The 22,899-nt window shown below is 42.0% G+C and overlaps 1 long non-coding RNA gene across 1 annotated transcript; it reads left to right on the forward strand.

Moving 5' to 3' along the window:
• The first annotated feature begins 17,501 nt into the window (after positions 1-17,501).
• Positions 17,502-20,219, forward strand: LOC129603891 (uncharacterized). Its single transcript, XR_008694215.1, has 2 exons — positions 17,502-17,924; positions 19,931-20,219. It is a non-coding gene; the product is annotated as an uncharacterized LOC129603891 (long non-coding RNA).
• The last annotated feature ends 2,680 nt before the right edge of the window (positions 20,220-22,899 follow it).

Genomic DNA, 22,899 nt, shown 5'->3' on the forward strand with positions numbered 1-22,899 from the left:
TTGAAGACAGAAGCAGACCCCAAAAAAAGGACCATGGATGCAGGTTAACCCCTTATACGGGTAAATACTGAAAAATGTAAACAAATTCTTCTGAATGGTTTTCTGATCTGGCTTCTCTCATCAGGTTTGACATTGGTTAACAAAGAGCCAAGGTTGTTTAGAAAATGAACCTTGAAACAACTAGATTTATTTTTGGATGCATTTAATTAGCTGAAGAACAGTATTACTGACAGACAGTTCATAGGAAGTGTCATCTGCATAAAGGATAACATGCAAATAGTGCAGAAGCTTTGTGGGCCCATATATTTTTTGTTATATAGGTCAAGTTCAAGATCACACTGGATAGTGTGCTTTAAAGTGTGATTGAGTTATTTTCTTTATAGCCTACAGTGATTTTAATTCATGGAAATGTACAGTATCTCCAGTGTCTCCGAGCCCTGGTTGAAGATTAGGATGGAAAGGGAGAATATTCTCTTGTGCAGCCTGTGAGAGTGTCATTTGAGATCCCCGGCAGGAGATTGTAAGATATAAAGATATTATGACAAGTCACTGAAACATGAATTCTCAAGTTAGATAGAGATCTCAGCAGGCAGCTGCCCAGAGCATTACGCCAAAACTCGATTTCCACACTCTGATCCAGCGCTCAGATTATTCTGCAGCCAGAGAGCGAACATCATGTCGGACTGAAGCAGAGGCGGCAGAGTCTCTGCTGAGTTAATCTCATCTAACGGAGGCCGGGCGAGGGAAAGAGAATGTGACTAACCTGGATCTTACATAAGCCCCAGCATGTCCTGCAAAATATCAAGAGGATTTTCACCTCATCTCAACTGCTACGTGCTATTAGGAATGGGCAGCAAAGCTTCTGGATCAATATCCTGATGTTAGTTTTACTGTACAACTACAGCTGGGACACTTATTGAGCAGATTATGAATATGATTAGGTTTCTGATTTGCATCATGAGTTGTGTGGGTCTCATTGAGACTAGTCAGTGTTTAACTCTGGCTGCCAAGTTAACTCCTATGAAAGCTTTGTTCTACAGTATATGTGAGATTTCATGTCTTCCTTTTTTATTCTGGCTTAAATTATAACTTTACATCTCATTTTATTTCAGTCAGCATATAAAGTGTGAAAGCGTAATCATATATACAGTAAGTCTTTGCCCCTCGCTGTGTTAGAATGCATGAACTTCTGCATTTAGGTCTTCTGATCTGAGAAACAGGGCTTTTGACCAGTCCCACAAATTCGTAGTAGAACGTGGTTGTGGACAGGTACAATACATTGGCTTTCAGTGTCTGCCTGAGGAGGAATCAGGATTCAGAAGGACTTTCACATTGGGATAGAAGGAGCTGGGGATCGACCTGCCTTCCAAAAGAATGATGGCTGGTTACTCCTGAGCCACAGCTTCCCAACAGAGACAGGCTGATGACTGCTTTATACGTTTTTAAAGCAACAATAAGAGTGTGGTTCGGGATCAAAACATCTTGGTTACAGTTATTTTATAGTTCTATTATGATAAAGTGGTGATTAAGGTCAGAGAATGAAAACTAGTGTCTACACCCAGCTTTCCTCCAACTTTTGTCATCTGTACTCCTCCTTTGGTCCCTGTAGACAAAAACCACGACAAAGCTGGAAAAGAAACTCAAGCATGATTCTGAATGAAAGGTGGAGTAAGAAGACTCAAAAGTAACGATACAAAAATAGTTTCTGCTGTTTTTCTCAAAAACGCTTGGGCATCATAGAGGTCCAATTCTTCACCGTGGGGTATTGTCTGATTGCTTAAACATTTAGCACAGACACAGAAGGAAATAATACTAGCATTGATATAGTGAAAATATTGTATCACAGTTGTTCTTGACTTTGAATCTTAACTCATGAGGTAACAATAAAATATGTCAAATAAACATCCACCTTTTGTACAAACAATGAGGCAGCGTATTAGTGCAGTCAACCCACCGTGAATGGGCCGTGATAAAGTGGCTGGAGACAGAAAGAAAGATTAACAGTGGGATAGTTGCAGCACCGTGAGGCAGCTGCCATAGTTAACATCTGGCAGTAAAGTCTGTGGCGAGCTGAAGCTGACACATCTGACAGGCCCTCCGGTCTGTGCACAAATCTGATTGGATTCCAGGTTAATCAAGGTCAGAAGAGATAACATGAAGGATGGCAGGGCAGGCTTGCACACACACGCACACACACACACACACACACACACACACACACACCAGAGAGCAGATGTGCAGATGTGTACCACGCACCCATGCGTGGACATGTGAATCAGCACATATTGACTATGACTCTCCACTAGTAGACATCATTAGGAAACCTGCACTTGTGCACAATTTGGCACAACTTGAGTGTGCGAGTTATTTATAAAGATGTTTTGGACTCAGCTGAAGTGTTTGGGAAGGTCACGCCAGCAGTGATACTCGCATTTGTGCACATCCTTGGCTTTCCTTTTGTGCTCTGTCAATGAAATCCTCTTGAAGACTGCAGACATGTGACTTATTCGTGCTTGTTCTTGCCCGTGACATTGACCAAGTGTAGATTATAGTCAGGCTGCTTAGAGCAGACGCACAGCGACAACATAATCTGTGGCAGGAGGAAAGAGAGGAAAAAGGCAGGGGCTGCAGAGGTGGAAGTGACAGCAGCAGCAAATAAAGATCGAACTACTAAGAAATGAAATTAGAATTACTGTCTGTGTAAACACAATGGCAGCTTGAAAGTGACAGTCAACACAATCATACCAGGTCACTATTCGCTCATTTAAGCTCTACCAACCCCAGAATAAATGCTGCTTCGCTAATTAGCCTTTGAGACTAATGTTGGCTGCGCATGAGGAACTACACAGTGCTCTTTAAGACCTTTTACCCGAAACCAGTTGCTTCCTCCTTCTGAAAGTGAGGAATGTGGTGACAATTCGTATTTTTATTTGTTAAAATAAAAAACAGTTTCTTAGTCTTGGTCTGTTAATAATTTGTTTATCAGTTTGGATACATTTCTTGACTTGCCAACTGTTTACGAACTGAATCGCATTAATTACTTGCATTTCTATAAGTAAGTGCTTTACGATTAAGGTCCTGTACAGTAATTACAGACTCATTGCGTGGGGAGAATATTGGCCTAATGTGATGTGACTCATGATGGATGAGGACCCCACAGTGGAATAGAGCGTTTTACAACATCATAAAAACAGCGCAAACAATGCTGCATGATGCAACTGTTCCAGCCGCTGATAGGATATTCTGGATCCATGACACATTCTCTACAGCGACGCACGCCTTGTCAACACGTCTGCAGAACCGTATCCAGCAGTGAGGCAAACTAACAGTGCAGGCAGCAAAAATGCCATCAATGAGGCGATGTCAGCGAGGGAGAATTTAACAACCTACTTTTCCTCTCCAGCTGGTGCAGCATCTTGGCAGACGTCCACAGAGCCCGACACCCTAATCTCCTTCCAGCCCTAATCTAAAAAAAAACACAAAGGCTCTTTTCAGAGCCACCTAAGACCATAATAAAGAGCACAGTCCTTAATCTCAATAATGGATCTGCAGAGGAAAAATTATCAGCTTTATTACTCACTTCTGTCATTATTTCTCTCAGATGCGTACGTTGACTACAGTATCTAGCTGTATAACCTGGTTGATCTTGTAATTGAAGCCTGTACAGCAACAAACTGTTGTATTATGTTAAATGAAGGCTGTATTAAATTAAAATAGAATGACATAATTTTATAAACCCCCAAAATAATAACGTACCCAACAGCTGATTCCCACCTCTATTAAAATGATGGATTATGAGCCATTTTTAATCAACTGGCCTCCTTTAAATCTCCACATGATGGAGTGCTTTTCACAGAACTCAATGTCTGTTGCAATCGTCTGTCTGGAATCAGCTGTCTGAGTGATGAAAGATGCTTCTCAAAAAATGTCCGACTCCATCATCCTCTGTGTTTGGGCACGAAGGATGTGAAGCCTGTTGGTAGGATGCCAGAGTGCGGGACACGGCGCTGGGGCCTGGAACTGCCGTATCAGAGCACACCTCCAGACGAAACAAAGCAGGATGAAAGGATGGCTGCCGCTCAGCCCACATCAAAAACTGTATTACTGTACCCTCGGACATGATTTCCAACACAGGCTTTGGAAAACACAACGCGGTTGCAGGTTGTGGAAGGAGAGCTCTGTGTACAGACGTCAACTTCACACATGGTACGATGTCAAGTCCAGTTGCCAGTGAAGTGCAGCACCGGAGAACCTCATCCTGTCTGAAGACACCGAGGAGCTAGAACAATCCTGATGACTGGACAAAACATGCAGTAAATGCAAATCTTTGATTCAACCTCTGTCTGTACATTATCGGTGATTCCGTTATAGCTTATAGATTATAAGAATGAGAATCCATCAAATGTGCAGTTTCCAGCATATACTGTATCATAAAGTCTGTTTGCTTTTAGTCATTGTCACAGAATAGAAATAAATGTGGAGTAGCATTGCTACATGTGGCAGAAGAAGAAGAGTCTTAATAATGTTTTCATATTGCCTCAAGGGAACAGTGATATTATAATGCGCTCCAGTTTTGTTTGATTTTACTAACTTCAGTTGAAGATTTAACCCAATTATTGATCTGATTGGTTCACTAGGTCATAATATTCATATCACTGTACCACAGCAGAGGAGTTGGATAATCTGGCAAACTAGACAGTTGTAACGTCATGAGCCCATTTCTTGGTTTACACTGAAATAATTCAGATGCGAATGTGAAAAACACAGAAAAAACATCGAACATAGAAAAAAGGTAGAAATAATTGGGAATTTCTCTAGCTACTCGTGTTACAGAACAGCCCTGCAGTTTAGTAGAGTGTGTGTGCAGGTGTGTGTCAGTGGGACAGAACTAGATAGTATAACAAATGCAGGACTATTAGTGCTGAACTGTTTTCAATATTGAATGTCCCTAATTATATGTGGATGATTATGTTTGTGAGGACAGTGGGGGCTTTACAAAAGAAGAGCATTAGGCTGTGATGACCCCTGTGCGGCTCACTAGCCTAGTAAATGTCCCCTGGAATTACAGAGACCACCACAGCCGCCGGAAAAGGCTTCTCTGAAGAGCACTAATAGCATTTAGGCACAATAAGGCTTCTGTGAATGCGGCTGAGCTGACAAATGAACACCTTTCAATTTGCTCTTATTTTCCCTATGACCTGCATTGCTCCACCATTTTAATCTCCTCTCCAAAGGGGATTTAAGGAAAGTGAATTTACCACAATGTTGGGATGATTTGATAAACCAAAAGCGTTCTAAATGTAAATGCCAGAGAGTTGGATTAGCCAAAGCGTGGGCTGTCCAGTTTGAATTAGTTTGGGAAGGACGGAGGCAGAGGGACTGACAGATTAGCAGCTCTAGTCATTCTAGCACTCGCTGGATTTGTGTGTGTGCACGTCTGTGTGTGGGCACGTGCCGACCAGCTGTGTGTTTACAAGGGGGTCAACGCACAGCACGGACACTTAAAATATTATGCCTAATGTAGTTTTATTGCATGCTGTAATAACATATGCAGCCCTGTGATAAATCCTCTTTAGCCTTCTACATTTGTGGAGATGCTGACTCAGCCGTGTGCTCCTTTCTGTGCTTTACATGGCCGTGTATCACGCTGCATTATGCAGGGAGGAATACTTCATTGAAATGCAGATGGGAGGATATACAGTACAGTGTAGTAATGCGATACAGTAATAAAAAGTATAGCGTTGTGGTTTTAGTTGCAGGTCAAAGCATGTATCCAGAAGCATAAAGAATAATGTGAAGTGCCTGGAGTGATCGATGGCTGCTCAACAAGTAGAAGTGTTTAATATTAAAGGATAATGATGAAACTTCAGTTTTTAGTTTTGACATAAGTGCTAAAACGTTGTAATTTGTCATTTATTGATTTTAAGTCCTTTTAAGTCCGCAAGTGGCTGGTGGATGGTGTTTGTACTGTATTATTCTCGCCCTCACCTCAAATCTAACCCATTTAGTGGACGTGGAATATTGATGGGCTGTTTGTGGCCTAAACGGCTCACTGACAACTGGAACAAGCAAAAAAACTATCATGGCCAGTTGCCCTTGCTCTCCCTCTTCTTTTCTTTCCTCTCCCTAGTATATGTGTAAATTCTGTGTGTAGTTCAGGTGGTGTCGTGTGAATGCGGTGCACTCGTCAAGGTTTGGTGCAGAAGTGTCTCTAAATATTCCAAATACACAGATCTGGTACCAAGGCCTTCGTACGCTCGCATGGCCATGCACTGGCCACCAGGTCCTGGTGTTGGTCATCCAGCTGAGTTCACTGTGTACTTCCTATTTGTATTCTCCGTTGTTCATTTGCCAGCAGCAGACACCACCTACAGCTACTGAGCTCCGCTGCAGCAGACAGCGCCTCTGAAGTCCACACATGATTCAGGCTCTAGCAGATGTTGATTGATCGGGTCCTAGCTATTAAACTGGGCCTGGCCCTCCAGCCCTCACCACACAGGCTGGAGAGTAGCTGCTCCCAATGCTCCCACATCTCCATTGATTCTTTTCCACCCCTGGTTGAATTTACACGCCCTCGCTTTGACTTGTCCACTCAGGGAGCTATTGGGTGAAGCTCCTTCTGCCTTATCTATCTCGCTCTAATCCTCCCACCTCCTTTGAGTCTTTTCCTATTGGAGCCCTTGACCTGTCATAAGCTGGAGGCGGTGTTTAGTTGACTTTGTCCTAGAGGCCCTGATGCCCACCAGCCAAATCTAAGAACTGTCAGGCCCCGAGTGACGGAACGCCAATGGAGCACTACATTAAGGATTCTCTGTCATGTGGCAGCATTGAACCATCTTCTTCACCTCTAGGTGCTATTTCCTTCCTTAGTTCAGAAGAAAAGACTCTCAGGCCCTGCATTGACTTTTGTGACTTACTGTAAGTATCATTAAGAACAGATATCCATTACTCCTACTGTAATTAACTCGGCCTTCAGACTGCTGCAGGGTGGGCCTGTCTTCAGTGGGCTCAACCTCCACCATTCTTACCATTCAGTTCACAATAGAGATGGAGACAATGAATATGTAGTTATTCCCTTCAGTCTCACCAATGACCTCACTCCCGGCCTAATCAATAACAATAAGAGATGTTATTCACCTTTTCAGTTTATTTTTATCAAATCACTTTTCCCCTGACCCTCTGCTCAACTTTTCCAATGTTCAACAGGTACACGTCCCCCTTATCCCCTGCCTCAGTTTCATTACTGAGTCAGAAAATACAACCCTTCCTGGAATGAATAGATCACATCTCTCATATTACAGTTGATTGTGATATAATAACACATGCTGTGATGATGATGGGATTGGCCAAAAGACACAGTAGAGCCTGACACTAATAAGCGCTACAACTGTAAATACTTGAGCTCAGGATTCAGAGCTGCTGTATTCAGTGTTGTTTCATTTTACCTGGGAAGCTCACGTTTTTTTTACAACACTACTACTTATTACTACTTAATAGACTTGATATTAATGTATCTCAATGCTTTATCTTTCTTATTGTTTATATGATTGTTTTTAATTTTTTTGTAAGTTTCTTACTTTGTCTTCACTGCATTTGTCCAAATTTGTCCTCCTCTAGCCAGTAAAGCAGAGGAAGAGGGAAGAAAGAGCCCATTAAAAAAAAGAAGGAAGGTGATGGATCAATCAGAAAGAGTTTACCATTGCGTGAATGAGTTGGAAGTTGTTCTAGTCTAATTGTGGCAATGCTGTGGAGAACTTCATTCAAATACTGTAATATTGTCACAAGCCCTTCCAGGGTTTCACTAACTGCTCTAGGCCAGTGTCTTAATAGGCATTGGCAGATTTACATTAGATCACCAAACAAATAACACACAAGTGAGAGACTGCTACTGTGGAAATGTGCTGTGTGTTACAACAGACGCTTAATCAGAGGTAACGTTATCACCAATTATCACTCAAGTCAGTAATAAACATGTCAGAGATTTCACTAAACTGTCTTTATGAAGAACCACCATGATCCAGAAGTATAAATGAAACACTATGCAATGTAGTGGGTACATAACAAACAGTAGGTAGTAAACATGCAGAGCAATGTCCACATGTCTGGTGGTTAGTGGAAATACCGACTGTACAGAGATCACGAGGGAAGGTGCCAAATCCAAGAACTAACAACATGAATGAACCACCTTTTTGTATCTTCCTAGTGTCCAATGGATGAGTCAGTCTGAGTATGAGATAATCGCACACAAATAAAAAAAGCCTGAAGGAAAAAATCACTTGTGTCTAAAGATCAAGGCACCTGATACATGGACTTAGTGGAAAACTCCTGCTCTATCTTTTGTTCCCTTTTACTTTATAGAATGATCTAGTTGTTCAATGACCCTTTTTGTATACACAACTTTAGAAACCTAAATTATCATCATCAGTCATGTTCTTGTGGATGGTCGGTGCTGGCCCTGGCCATTTTGGTGCCCCAGACTGTGTTAGGTTACGTTGGGAACCGTAAAAAACTGAACCAGGGTTGAACCCAAATGCAGAGAACAGTGAAGCACAGTCGAGGAGCAAGTAACAGTTTTAATGAGAGCAGAGGGCAAAAACAGAATGCAAGCACTGACTAAACTCTGAAACTGAAAATCACTGCAACGCAGGTAGATAGGTACCTCTAAGGAGGTAATAAATAAAAATCACTGCTGAGCAGGCGGGAACTAAACTCCTCTGTAAGAACTGAAAATCACTACAAACAGCTCAGCCTGTGCTACAGGGCAAAAACAAAAGCTAGAGGTCTGGGGTAAGAATGAGCACAGGAACAAAATGCCACTGGGGAACGACACACTAGTAACCACAGATAGTCACACATGGGTTTAAATGTCCGTATAATCAGGAACCTAATCGAGAACACCTTCTGCAGGTCCAACGGTGTAAGTAAAATACCCCCTCCAGCAGGCGGCGCCCTAGGCCCTAGTCCCAGAATATCAACTAATTTGTTGTTTCATTAGCTCTGTTTTTAAATGCCACAATTTAAAAGCAATGTCTGATTCTCATGAGGTAATAATTATTACATTTGTCAGCCTGGAGTTATTACACTCCATAAAAACAACGCCCTTTGATGATGAGCCCTTTGTACCACTAGAGGGTAGCACAGGCCTCCACACCAACACATCCTCACACAGCTGTATGAACAAGAGCATTAAACACTTACTGTTGTTAGTAATTCTGGATGCTGAAGTTAAATCTAAGAATGACGCAGAATAAGATTTCGATATTTTCTTTTTAATGCATGATTGTTTTTAAGTGCTATTGCAACACATAATAATTGACCAACTGGTTTATATGATGGTAACCTGGATATCGACGCTGCACTCTGTATATATGTCATGATATGTATTATGACATATATATGTATCTGTTCAAATAATTATCTCAGAAAAACCCAAAACCTTTGTAAATTTTAGAAAACGTCTGAGTCAGCAGTTGGTAGAGCTAAATTAGAGGGTAGGAGTGAAAACCTCTGACACCACTTGGTGCAGCTGAGGCAAGTGTTAGAGAGCCAAACCTATTGTAACGGTAGAAACCTTTGTCCTGAGGGTGGCGCTAGAGGAGAACGGATGTGCCCTCCAAAATGTAACAGACTCATCTTCTGCCAAGTATAACATTATATGTTTAGCTCAAGAAAATGTAATAATTGTTTTTTTGTTTTTTTTTGCATAAATGACATATGTCATATGGTCTTTGGAAATCATGTCCACTAAGAAATCTACATGCCGCATACATGTACTGTCTTGTTTTATTGTACATTTCTGAATATGAAAGTGTAGTTAATAGAAAGTAATGACTCTTTAGATAAATTAACTGAGAGTGCATATAGGAATAAGTGTTGAGGTGTGATTTTGGGGTGCAGGACTGTCTGACCGTCAGACAGTGGCCGACCACTTCTGGAACTACTGTGGTGATGCTCAAAGTGGCCATCAGTTTCCAGCGGTTTACCTGTTACAAGCATGTTACCTATGCACCACACGTCTCTGGCCTGTAGTTGTATGTGCATGCGCCTGTGTGAATATGTGTAAGGGGGTTGAATGGCTTGATCTGCAGCAGGTTGAGGTGAACATGAGAAGGGTCAGTAATCCACTGTCTTAGGTTTCCTGTTAATCGCTCTTAAAGGAAGTGTTCAGAGGTTCCCACACACACGAGGACAATGAAGCCAGTCTTGGCTGCTGGAATGCTGCTAACGCTACCTGCCATCCACCCATTCATCCATGCAACCTTTGCATTTGTCTTCCACAGCTCTTCAGTCATGGATTTGCTTCCGTGCCTCATCTCTCGCTCGCTTGCAGGGCCCTTAGATCATTATAATGTTCATTATAATTACATGCAGACAAGCGTGCGGTGGTTCGACCGCTCGACTCTGACTTTTTAAGAAAAAGAAAACAGGAAGCGATGTGTTTGACATTTCTAGATTGTTTTGACTGTCATGATGGGGGAAGAAAAAGAAACTCAAACCAGCTGCTGTAACACAACATACAAAGGAAAACATGCAAGCAATGCAAGATTTACACAATTACAGGTGACTGATAGTGAAAAACCTAGTCACATACTAGGCAGTTGCAAGACCTTGCTTACATTATCTACGTTGGTTACTGCTACAATGAACTATAGTATTTTATTAGACATTTTTTAAATAATTTTAAATATTTCAACACACTCACAAATATCAGGCATATACTAAATGTTTACTGTAAGTAGGGATGGGAATAAAAGTATTTTTAGTGGTATTATTAAATTTCAGAGCTGGTAACTATTGGTGGCACCTTTGAGAAGCTAATTAATACAACAGGGCTAATGTCGGTGAAGATTCTCAGTCATCCAGGTGGAATAACCAATTCACCAATCCAATCTTCTGAAGAAGCCACCTGGGTTGGTGGTGAAACATTTCTACTGAAAAGAAGAAATCCAGTTGACATGGCTCAACCTTCAGAGCTAATGGTCTGAACATGATTTAATAGGAATGTTTGTTGGCACAGTCTGCGTCTTCACGAAACATAAGATTAACTAGATAAAGCATTTCCATAGGAAAATACACAGTGAATGCTGCCAAGAAGCTGAAGCAGTTGAATTTCAAATTGAGGAATTGAAAAATTGATGCTAAATATTGAAATTGAAAGAACTGATGAAAAAACAGGAAGACACAATATACATAATGTAACAAAACAGCTAAATCTTATAAATAAATAGTTTTAAGTGCAAGATATAAAAGAATAGCTTTATACACCTGAAATTAGATGCAGAGGAAAATGTTTGAGCTTTGGAGGAAACATGCAGGTAATTGCTAAACAGTAAAAGAGTCTTGACTAGTCACAATAAGCCAGTTGAAAGCTGAAATACTGCTATGTTTAGCTAATGCTGTGCTTTTATTTTGAAAGTATATGGAAGAAGATTGTGGGGGTAATTGCTAAATTGTATAATAGACTCATATTCATTATACACTATTCAAAATACACAATAAGTTGAAAGCAGAAATATTGCTATTTTTAGCTAAAAACTGGAATGGGACTTTTATTTTGAAAGGATTTGGGGAGCTGTGTGTGCTTAATAGCTAAACTGTAAAATAGTCTCAATAACTCCTCACAATTACCCATTCAAAAGCAAAAGTGGTGCTGTTAAAGCTAAAAATTTGGATTGGTGCTTTTAGTTGTAAAGGATTCAGATGAAGTGTCTGATTAATTACTAAACATTCAAACAGTGTATTGAACTAATCAGTTATATGCATAGAGTTGCTGCACTGAGCATCAGAAGTTTGACCTGTCAGTCACAGCAGCAGCTGCGCCGTTGTCATGGAGACGAAAGGCGGGAAACTCAGGCTCATTCTGCTCTGTGAAAGCAGAGTTGCACCCCTGCTAAATAGGCTTGTTACAGCAAAACCATAATAGCTATCAAAAAAAGTTATTTCACTTTATGAGTGCCAAGGCTTCAATGAGCAACTGGTGTGAGTTTTATGTCTGAGGAGTGAATATTATGGCCACAGTCGCGATTTAAATATGCCTGTTCCTATGCAATCCTCCCCAGAAATCAGCAAAACATTTCCATTGGAGTCTATGGGAAGAATTTTGGAACTCTCTGCCCTTTGAGATAGCTACAAAAGAAAGTATAGGTCTGAGGGCTTAACCAGACTCATCATTAGAAAGAAGACAAGTATGACTATGAACGAGTGAAAAATTATTTTATAGAGTGAAAACTGTGGCTGTAGTGGCAAGTTAAAGACAGAAGTTCTGTCTTAAATAAACGTTTCTTCACACTTTAGCTGTGACATCACGCACTCAAGTTCACGCAATACACACAATTCAACACCCAAAAAACACCCAATATTTAAACTGCTATAGATCAGAAAGTATTAAAGATATTAAAAAGCTGAGAGGAAGATTAATAATTGAGTAGTTTGAAGATTGTTTCAAAGTTAAAACGGTTTCTGTAGCTTAAAGTATGCTGAAGTAGTTAAAGCTAAAAGAAGACAAAGCTGATGATTTGAAAATGGTTTTCCATTCATTTTAAAGGGGAAATTTTGATGACAAAAGTTTAATAATAATAATAATAATAATAATAATAATAATAATAATAATAATAATAATAATAATAATAATAATAATAATATAATGTTTGAATCTAAAATTCGAATAATATCTAAATATCAAATCTAATAATAAAGATTTGAATAAGATTTGAATATCAATACAGTGCTTTGCAGCATTCACTGTGATGAAGAAACCTAAAAGTCAGAAGCAGATAGAAAGCTCTCTCACCTGGATTTCACCTGTATTGTTGTGGATAATGCTTTTTTTCCTGAGAAACACTTTCAAGCATCTTCAAATTTTTTTTCTGTGCTACTCAGAATCATTTTGTGTTTTTGGGCTTTGTCGTTTTCCACACTCTAAGTGGGTGGACATATGCCTTTTGTTCAGACTGGCTTTCATCTAACCAGCCTAATGCTAACGCTTGATTTATGTGTAATTAGTGAGAAAAATGAAAGCAAACAGGATGCACATATAGTGGGTGCACAAAGGAATTTAGACCCTTCGGATTAAAAAAAAATTTAGAGTGTAAAATTACTATATATCAAAATGTGGAGTCTGATGCTGGTGTATGCTCTATTTATTGCAAACCAGTAAGGACTCTACCTTTCAAGTCGGCCATTGGTGCTAGCACCCAGGCCCCAAGTGAACTCTGGAGGTCATGGGTCAGCGTCCCCAAGTCACATAAGGGGGCTGGCGGGTATGAGGCCTAAGGAGAGGAGTCTATACAAGGTGTCTGACATGATAAACGTGGACTGAGGAGAACAATTGATGGCCTGGCTAACGACCCCTCTCTCTGATCTTGATCTATAGTTTAGTGCAAGGTATAAATGGAGGACAAGCGAGACAGACTAGCTTTTATGAGGATAGATAGCAGAGAAGCTCTGGGAATCAAAAGTGCTGGGCCAAACAAAACCTCTAAATTATAAATGATCACACCTGTCAACTTACATATACAAGAGAAGAAGCAGCTTAGTGGCCATATTAAGAACACAGTATTAAGAACAGGTGAGGATGCTGCCAGGATGCAGATGCGTAGCTTGTCACCTGCTGCATTTTATATTAACTAAAAACAAGCTAAGTAGCATGGACTGAAAAGCATTGGTCTGATGAAGTCTTGAGATTTGACATACATTGTTCTGTCTTAGCAACAGTCTATACGTTTTTTTTAAAGAATTGGATGTTTATAGTGGCTCCGACACTGGTGGTGATGACTTCATTGGTGTGATCTCTCCTTATCTAAAGGAAAAGAATAAAATCTTAGGCAGCGTTCCAGAAATACCAGAATGGGCAAATTCAAAACAAGTATTTCACAGAGTGGCAGAATCTGAAACAGAAGTGCAGAGGGGAGTAAAAGAAGTTATAAATAATCGAATCGTTATAAATCGAACACTTGCCATGGTGGGTGGTGATCCAGGGCTGTAATGGTTGCTGCCCTAGTCCTTTACTAGTCACCGGAGCAGATGGGTCATGTTTGTTTCTTGTCCACTACCCACTCACCAACGAGCAGCAGACAGACACAAAGTCAGACACTGCTGGTGAACATCAGCAGTGTTTAGCAGTTGAAAAGACATTTCCCTGAGGACTTGGTCGACTGATAATAAACTGGTCACTCTGTTGTGCAGGCTGCGGGAAACAGACTGGAACAAGGGCTTGAAGTAGATGAAGCCATTTGGTGGAAAGAGAAGAAACAGTGCGGTGGCAGGAGGTGGAAGCATGACAGCAAGAGGAGCTAGAGAGAACAGACAGAGGGAGGTGAAGACGACGGACAGCAGGAGGAGAAAAGAAGCACGACAGACAGTGTTTTGAGGGGCGCTGGCTTCTGCAGCTGTCATGAAGGTTGGACCTAGGATGCCTGTGATCAGCTAACCATGTAACACACACACACACACACACACACACACACACACACACACACACACACACACACACACACACACACACACACACACACGTCAACGCTAATGTTTAATGCAAGGTGTTGATTCACCTTTTTAAAACCAACACATAATCCAGTGGTCATTCAACCATACTTATGACGTTGATTCAACTACGATTCACGGTTAAAATGCCTGCTGAGCTTAGTCACCATTTTTTATATAAGAGCTATTCTTCGTCAAGTCCTAAAGAGTTGGAGCACAGACTATCCCACCTCAATGGAGCATCTTCTTGGGCCAGTGTCAGACTGTACTGGCCCCTGTTTAGCAGCATTAGCTCTGTTCAAGGCCAGGGAATGAGGAATGTTTTGTATTGTTCCCTTCAAAAATGCCTTTGTAAGCTGAAGCTATATGTCTGATCATGCTATGAAGCTAAGCTTGTCATTAGTGCAGACAGCTACACTGCAGAGCTGTCACAGGTAAAGCAATGTCATCTTAACACCCACGGGCGTCACTCTGCTCCATCTGGCTCAGCTGACCTTTGTTCAGGTAGTCGTCTTAGGAGTTTAGATTTGAGCAGAATTGTGAACATTTTGTCATGTTCAGCTTCACCATCACCATCCTTGACTTGTTTTTTTCCTGTTTATAAGCTGCTTTACTTCACCAGTTGTATGATCTGCATGACAACTTCCCAGCCCTTCCTTCCTGTTTTCTGTCTGATCCCTTTGGACCTGTTCTTATTCGCTGGCCTTGACCCTTGACCTTGTTCTGTTTCTACTACTTGTTTCTACTACTTGTTTCTACTCTTGGATACTACTCTTGGATCTCCCCTCTACTGCTGCGCACCCTCCCTCTTTGTTTTTATTTTTTTTATTTTTCTGGATCATTCTGTGTTATTCAAACTTTTTCTGTCCAATTATTGCAATCAACCTCACTTCCCGCACTGGTCTGTTCAATCTGCCCCTATCGTCTTCATCCATATTCTCATTTTTTTATCCTTGACTTTACTAAAGCTACTCCCTAATGTAACTGGGTACAAGTCGTAAGCATCTCCCCACTATTGAGGTTGTTGGCTTGAAATGCTGGTGCCCAGACACCCATGGTGCCAAACAGGCAGCTAAACAGACCACCAGGCCACCCAGGGTGCTGCACGCTGCACCCAACACACACACACACACACACACACACACACACACACACACACACACACACACACACACACACACACACACACACACACACACACACACACACACACACACTCCCAGGCTACAGTGCCATGTTGTCTGTGGAGTGTGCCACCCTGCACTGATCCTGGCTGTGGAGGTTGGTAGCTTGGCTGTCAATGTTGGGCTTTGAATGGTAACCCAGACACACACACACGCACACACACACACTCTCCACCCCCTATGCCCCCACCACCACCCCACCCCCCCCCACACACACACATTCATGCACACATTCCTTGCTTTCAGGTCATGCCAAAACAGCAGTCTGCTCGCTCCATGTGGCTGATTGTCTGCCTACTTCCTCTTCCTTTTCACTGGTTTTCGAGTTCCATCTGGACAGTCAAACAGAAAAAAAACACTATTAACTTATCATCTACGGAGAGTTAATTACCTGGTACGAGCTAGGTTAAACACGATGAATAATTAAGCTGTAATGGAGGGATGACAGCATCCCATGCATTCTTGTCTTACTTCTCTTAGTGTGTTGCTGAGTGCATAACTCAATAACTCAATAAGTTCAATTTTTTGGGGTCCTAGTTAGTAAAGAGGCATAGGCAGAGTCGGCGGAAATTTAATTTCTCTCTCCTATCTTACTTTTATGTTACTAATACCACTTCAGGCAGATTTGTTGTTTAAAACCACACTCCAAAAAACCGCCATAGTCATGCCACAGACTTGAATGTGAATGTGTGTTTAGTTAGGTGTAGTTAGGGTCATGTGTCATGCGGCTTCAAAGAAGACCTTGATGATGGAAAATGAATAAATAGTTGACATGGGTAACAGAAGTCAAACCACAAAGCACAGAGGTAACAGAGCTGTGAAAATGGTCCACACTATGGATCATTCCCAGAAGCGGTAGCTGGTTCACTTTTCTCTGGAAGTATCAACAAACACATGGCTGATTGACCCTAATCTACCTACACACACACACACACACACACACACACACACACACACACACACACACACACACACACACACACACACACACACACATGCCCCTAGGACACACCATATGTGACCCCTGTGGTCCCTGTGACTGGGAAGTATAATGTTCAGTTATAACCAAGACACCTAGACAGGCATAAATAAACAGGACCCCAGGCCCCCTTTAACACACACACACACACACACACGCACACACACACACACACACACACACACACACACACACACACACACACACACACACACACACACACAGGTAAGTGATTTTCTTCGGTTGGAGCAAGGGTCAGCCAGGTCACAGGGATGCCGAGATAAACTACGCTTGTCAGATAATGAATTGAGATTAGGAAGGAAATGCAGCTGCAGAATTATTATCTGTCTTGTTTGTTGTTTCATAAAGCTACTGGTCAGAAGAACGGGGGCTTCACCTCACGTTACTGCTTAGGTGGTTTCCTATTAAGTTGGACCCAAACAGAGCTACAGAGTAAAAAAAGAAGGTTTTTTTGCATTAATTTGCCAAACACAACCCACAGAAATATAAAGTAAACCAGAACACTTAATATCGAGTGCTCAAATGGCAAGAAAAACTATTTGAGGACGATTTAAACACTTCAGTAGATTCAGTAGAGCTTTTGTTGTTAGCGTTACTTTTGGCATTATTTCTGTAATTTTAGTTATAGCCATTTGTTTTTAAAATAAGTGTAATTGTTCAGTTTTTGTGAATTACAAAATGAAAATTCTTTGAATAATAAAAAAATGCTTTTTCTAAGGATATGGCAGGTTCACTAGGTCTAAAAACATGCAGTTGACTGACAGCAGGTGGACATGTGGACAGGAGATTAGCACAAAATTTGTTGAGCTTGCGTTGCTTTGCAGCTGCACAGTTTTGGCACATCTGACTGGAACAGGCACAAAAACAGCAGCACCAAGTGGTGGATTCATTTCAGCGCTGACTGGGATCCACAGGCATCAACAGAAGTCCCAGGTACAGGTTCAGCTGCAGACATGTCAACGAGGCCAGGTACTGCTGATGATACACGCATGATGAACGCAGACAGGATTTGCTTGATGATCTGTGCTGCTGGTCTTGTTTTTAGTCAAAATCCTCAACTCAGTTGGCTTCTGTATCAGCAAACTGTTGACATTCTCCTAATCAGAAAAGTCAAAGCAAGGACATCACTTCCTGTGCCTCAGTGTGAGGCGGCAGCTTGCTGTTGGACATGTTTCAGTCTTAGCTTGTGTTTGCTGGAAACTAGATTATTACACAACCCACTGCTGTGATACATTATTCAATCTGTTTTCACCTGGAAGGTGAGTTTTATTTGCTTAAGTTTATTTTTCTACATAATGAGATCATACATGCTGCAAATACATAATAAAAGTATTGCAGTATAAATTTGTGTATAGCATAATAACTAAGTATATTATTTGCCATGTTAGTCAGATGGATGGTATGTTAGAATTCTCAATCTTTCTAGAAGCATTGAACAAATCTGAAGAACAAACACATATTACGGTGTGTTACCCTATTTCTTTCTTAAGAATAATTTGGAACTACAGCATGAGACTGACTACAGCTGTTTAGCACTGTTCTTTAGTAGAGTCTGCTAGTGCAGCTTTTACACGTATGGCTGTGAGTCCTGTGAGGTCTCAATGTGTAGAAGTGCATTAACATTCATCAGCTGCGGTGCCAGGGATGTTTTGTGGAGGATCCTGAAGTCTGTTAATAATTGCACTGCCTTGACACTATTGTGATCCCAGAGTCAGCGTATTAATCACCATCAGCCTCACTAAAGCACCATTCTGAGCACACGTTCTTTTATTCTATCCAGCAAGGACCATCGTGCTGTAATGAATATTTCAGCCTATAGAGGCTGCTAGTTGCAGAGCTTTAGGCTCATTTAAACCTAACAGAGGGCAGGGACAAACCACAACTTCATCTTTCTGAAGACGGCTCAAGGAAATATTACACTAATGCAGAGATAACTTTAATCCCTGCTCAGCGCATAGTTTATGGTGACGTTAAGGCCTAGTAGTGCATGGAGATCAACACATGGTGTTCCTCTCTTGGTTATAGTCACAATGCCTTTAACTAAAATGTACACAGATGAAATATGGACACACTCAGTTTTGAGACATACAGTAGCTGTTCACACTGCTGCTTGGAGCCACCACTGATCGTGTGCAGCTAAACCTGTTGCCTGCCTTTGGTATTTACATGTAGTTGTCTCTTTATGCTGCCCTTTCAGCACATCAACACACTGTGCCATTGCACCCACCCACTCGCCTGCAGTATAGTACAGTAGAGGGGCGACAGAAGGAGATGTGAGGCGATAGCCCCCTTTTTTCAGGGCAGAAAAAGACCCCAATTGTGTCTGCGCGCCCTCCTCTCCCTTGCCTCGCCTCGCCTTGCATGCCTCTGGAAGTGCAAAGAAAAGACAGAAAGAGATTTAGAGAAAGGGAGAGGGAAGGAGGGAAGGCTGGTTCGCTGTGCAGCTGCTCCTGCGGAGGCCTTTGGATTACATCAGAGTGGCTGAGAAGAAAGGATTGAGAGGAGCAAGAGAGAGAGGAGAAGGGGGAGAGGGGAGAGGGGGCGCCCGGAGTAAAGGGGGCGCCCACAGGAGGGTGTGAGGCACACTCCACAAATCAGACCTCTTTTTTTCCGGGCTCTCTCCGTCATGCTCCCTCTCTCTCCCTGTATCTCTCTATCAAAGGTTGTTGTGGAGCGGCCCTCCACAGAGCAATCATTGTTATCAGGTTGAAGAGCACGCACGCACGCACGCACGCACGCACGCACGCACGCACACACACACAGCTTCCACAATAGGGGAAGCGACAAGTAACTTCTCTACCAATAACTCGATGACTATGCACACATGGTCCCACAAAATCCACATGCATGAAAGCAGTAGCACTCAGTGCTTATTCCAACATTAGTGGTGTCGTAAATAGTAAAACATGGCTTATAATCATTATTATCTCAGTTTTCTCATTGAGCAGGCGTGTGTGTGTGTGTGTGTGTGTGTGTGTGTGTGTGTGTGTGTGTGTGTGTGTGTGTGTGTGTGTGTGTGTGTGTGTGTGTGTGTGTGTGTGTGTGTGTCTTTACTGTTTCTGGCAACCTGTGCAGTGTGTATCCTCTCTTCTCATTGACACCCAACAGAAAACTATATAGACAAGCGAAGAAATCCACCAAAATCAATCAAATAATTTTAGATTAAACTTTAAACTCATGAACTTCGTTTTGACACCAGCCATCGACAGCTCCCTCATTAAAGGATGCAAGCATTTCACACTAGGTGTGTGTGTGCATGTCGTAGGGTGGACCATGTTCTCTGGGACTCTTGTGGTGGTGGTGCTGGTCCTCCTTCTGTGTAGGCGGGTCCTGTGGCATGGACTATGCATCTTCATTTACGAGAAATGGCTCAAGAGACCTGCAAGGACCAGAGGAGAAAAACGCAGACTGCCTGGAGAAGCGACGAACGGATGACACATCTGAGCTCTCTGCGTGTCATCCTTTGCTGTATTGTTTCCCTGTGAATGCCCACAAAAAGACATGTAACAATCTGGACCCCACTTTATTATTAAATGTATCAATGTGAAATGCGACCTTGATCTCTCTCGTTTCTAATGCTGACTGGAAAATCGTAGTTTGGGGACTTTAGAGACATCTGGTGGCCATTTGTTCTATTTCATCATCGCTTGTCTTGCTTCAAGACAGAAAACTCAATCCTATCACAAACGAAGAGGTGCAAACCTCCTGTAAACACACTTTAAGTTTATGACTTAAAGAATAGATTTTAGTCTCTGTTGGTGACATACCGGGGGTCGTACCCTTTGTAGTTAATTTCAGTCCTACTGAAATATATCCCACTGTTTTTTTGTTTCTGACGCTCTACTGAATAAGAAGGGCAGTCGTCATTGTTCCTCTCTGCTCTCCTGCTTCCACAGGGAGGAAAAGTGAAATTTGATTGTTCACACCCTTGTGTGCAAGGGAGAGGGTGTGAGTTAACATCTAGGGATATTGTTCCGGTAGGAGTCTGAGTGACACATTTATGAGGCACTTAACCGCTCATTGAAACCACTGAGAATTTCAACCATCTTGTTTAAAGTTCGTGTTGTCTTAACACTGTGCAGATGTTCCAGGATTTGGAGGTATTTTGGTAAATATAGATGAGCCTGAATGTGAATGCAGACATAAATCTACCTAATCATACAGTGGCCCATTAATACCCATTAATAATTATCTTTATAAAGGTCAATTCTCATGGTGCCATAGTCCTACAGTATAGGAATAGATGCTGTATGGTGTTTGTGAAGTAAAAAACAGTTTACAGTAACATATTGGGAAATATGCATTATATTCCACTGACATGTTTAGGATCATCAATCAGAATAAGAAGCAATGAGTGGGTCAAAAAAGACTGAAGGCCAAATGATGCACATACTGTAGAAGCAGCTCTGCTGCAGGTGATTGCTATTACAGTAGCTTCTCTAAAGATGGTTGAACTATACAGTAAGCAGGCCAGTTCAGATAGAAAGTGTCGCCCCCCTTCGAGCTGTAGACGACCAGAGCTCAGATATGTGATCGCCCACACACGGCAGGTGTACGTGATTCTCCACGAAGATGAGGAACTTGGGTTTGAAACTGAAAGCAGATGACTTCTAACACTCCCCCTCTGTTATGACCAGGAAGTGACTGTGACTGTGAAGGTGAAGGTTATGTAGGGAAATCTGAGGTTGGAGACAATGTCTGTGATGGGGGGGTGGTAATGAGGGCTGAGTGGAGGTCCACAGAGGATCGCTTCAATCTGCACTCTTTACTGTATATACTGTGTATGTATAGATAAATAAGACTCAGTCTTGGTTTGATAGTGTGTATATAAACATGACACTGAGAGGAAGGCAAAGGTGAGTGTGGTTAGACTATTACACAGGTAATGAGTGACAGAGGGGGAAAACCTGGCAGTGGGAGTGGCCGGAGGAAGGGGGCGTGGCTAAATGAGAGAGGGAGAGCATGGATGGCACATATGGACCTGGGGCCCTGACACACCAGCACTTATACCTATGCTATTTAGTCTTCATTCATTTAACAGCCATCCATCCATCTTCATGCAGGGTCGCGGGTGGTGCTGGAGCCCATCCCAGCTGTCTGTGGGTGAGAGGCGGGTACACCCTGGACAGGTGGCCAGTCCGTTGCAGGGCTTATTGCATATCTAATGGTGATATTTCAAAATGCTGAGTTATTATCTGATTCACGTATATCAAATGCCCCTCAAAGCCCCCCAGCCACCCACCGACCACACACGCACGCGTTGGACCAACAGGTATGGATGAGGAGCTGTGTCTGGAATGTGGACGACAGATGTCAACATAAAGGCTGCAAGCCCAGGAGAGGAGGAGGAGGAGGAGGAGGAGAGTGGGAGTGGCCTGAGAGGAACAGAGAATGGCCTCAGCTCTTTGAAAGTGAATTTCCTTCCCTGAAGCTAAAGATTAGCAGACCCTTCAATGCTAATGGGTGCTACAAATGCTCATAGATAAGACACAGAGGACGGAGAGCGAGTGGACGCGGGTTCAGAGCAGGACCCATGTGACACTATTTTTGGACAAGTTTCACAGTTATATCCCTGTTTCCCATTTGCAGACTGTTTTTCAAGCACTCTTGTAAATGTAGTGATTATTTATTTCACCGTTATAAAAAACTGTCCTTTCATAAAATCCAAGCTGCCAAAATATTTAAAATTGCTGCTAATGAATATATTGGTCACATCTTCTTCTAACTTCTTGTTAGTTTAATGAACCTTGTTTCATATTCATGCCACAGAAACATTTTTAAACCCAGCACCACTGGATCCAGTGTCTTTGAAGGTTCTTATTGATCCAGGGCATGTTTATCCCAAAGGTTCTGTTCAGTTGAATCTGGACCTTTATCCAAAAGATTCTTTGTTACTTAACTTGCTTACAGTTGTATGTACCCTCTCTGTGAATCGTTAGGTCATTAGCATCCAAGTGGTCAACACTCACAGCACAGCACAGAAGCAACAGACTGTGACACAGACCAGCAGTACTGGTTTGGTGACTGGACTCCATCCAGAAGCTGTCAGGATTTTAGATGAACAGAAATATCTCTTAATGAAGTCTACTTGGTGGATGTGTATGTAGGTGAGCAGGCGTCTGACCCACATCATCGTGATGCTTGAAGCACCCTTTCTTAAAGTGAAGTAAAGTAAAGTGAAATTGCCCCACGCTTTAGCTACTTGCAGGCTGGACTAACTGTAACTGAGCGCTG

This window comes from Betta splendens, chromosome 3 (assembly GCF_900634795.4).
Source record: "Betta splendens chromosome 3, fBetSpl5.4, whole genome shotgun sequence".
NCBI classification, from domain to species: Eukaryota; Metazoa; Chordata; class Actinopteri; order Anabantiformes; family Osphronemidae; genus Betta; species Betta splendens.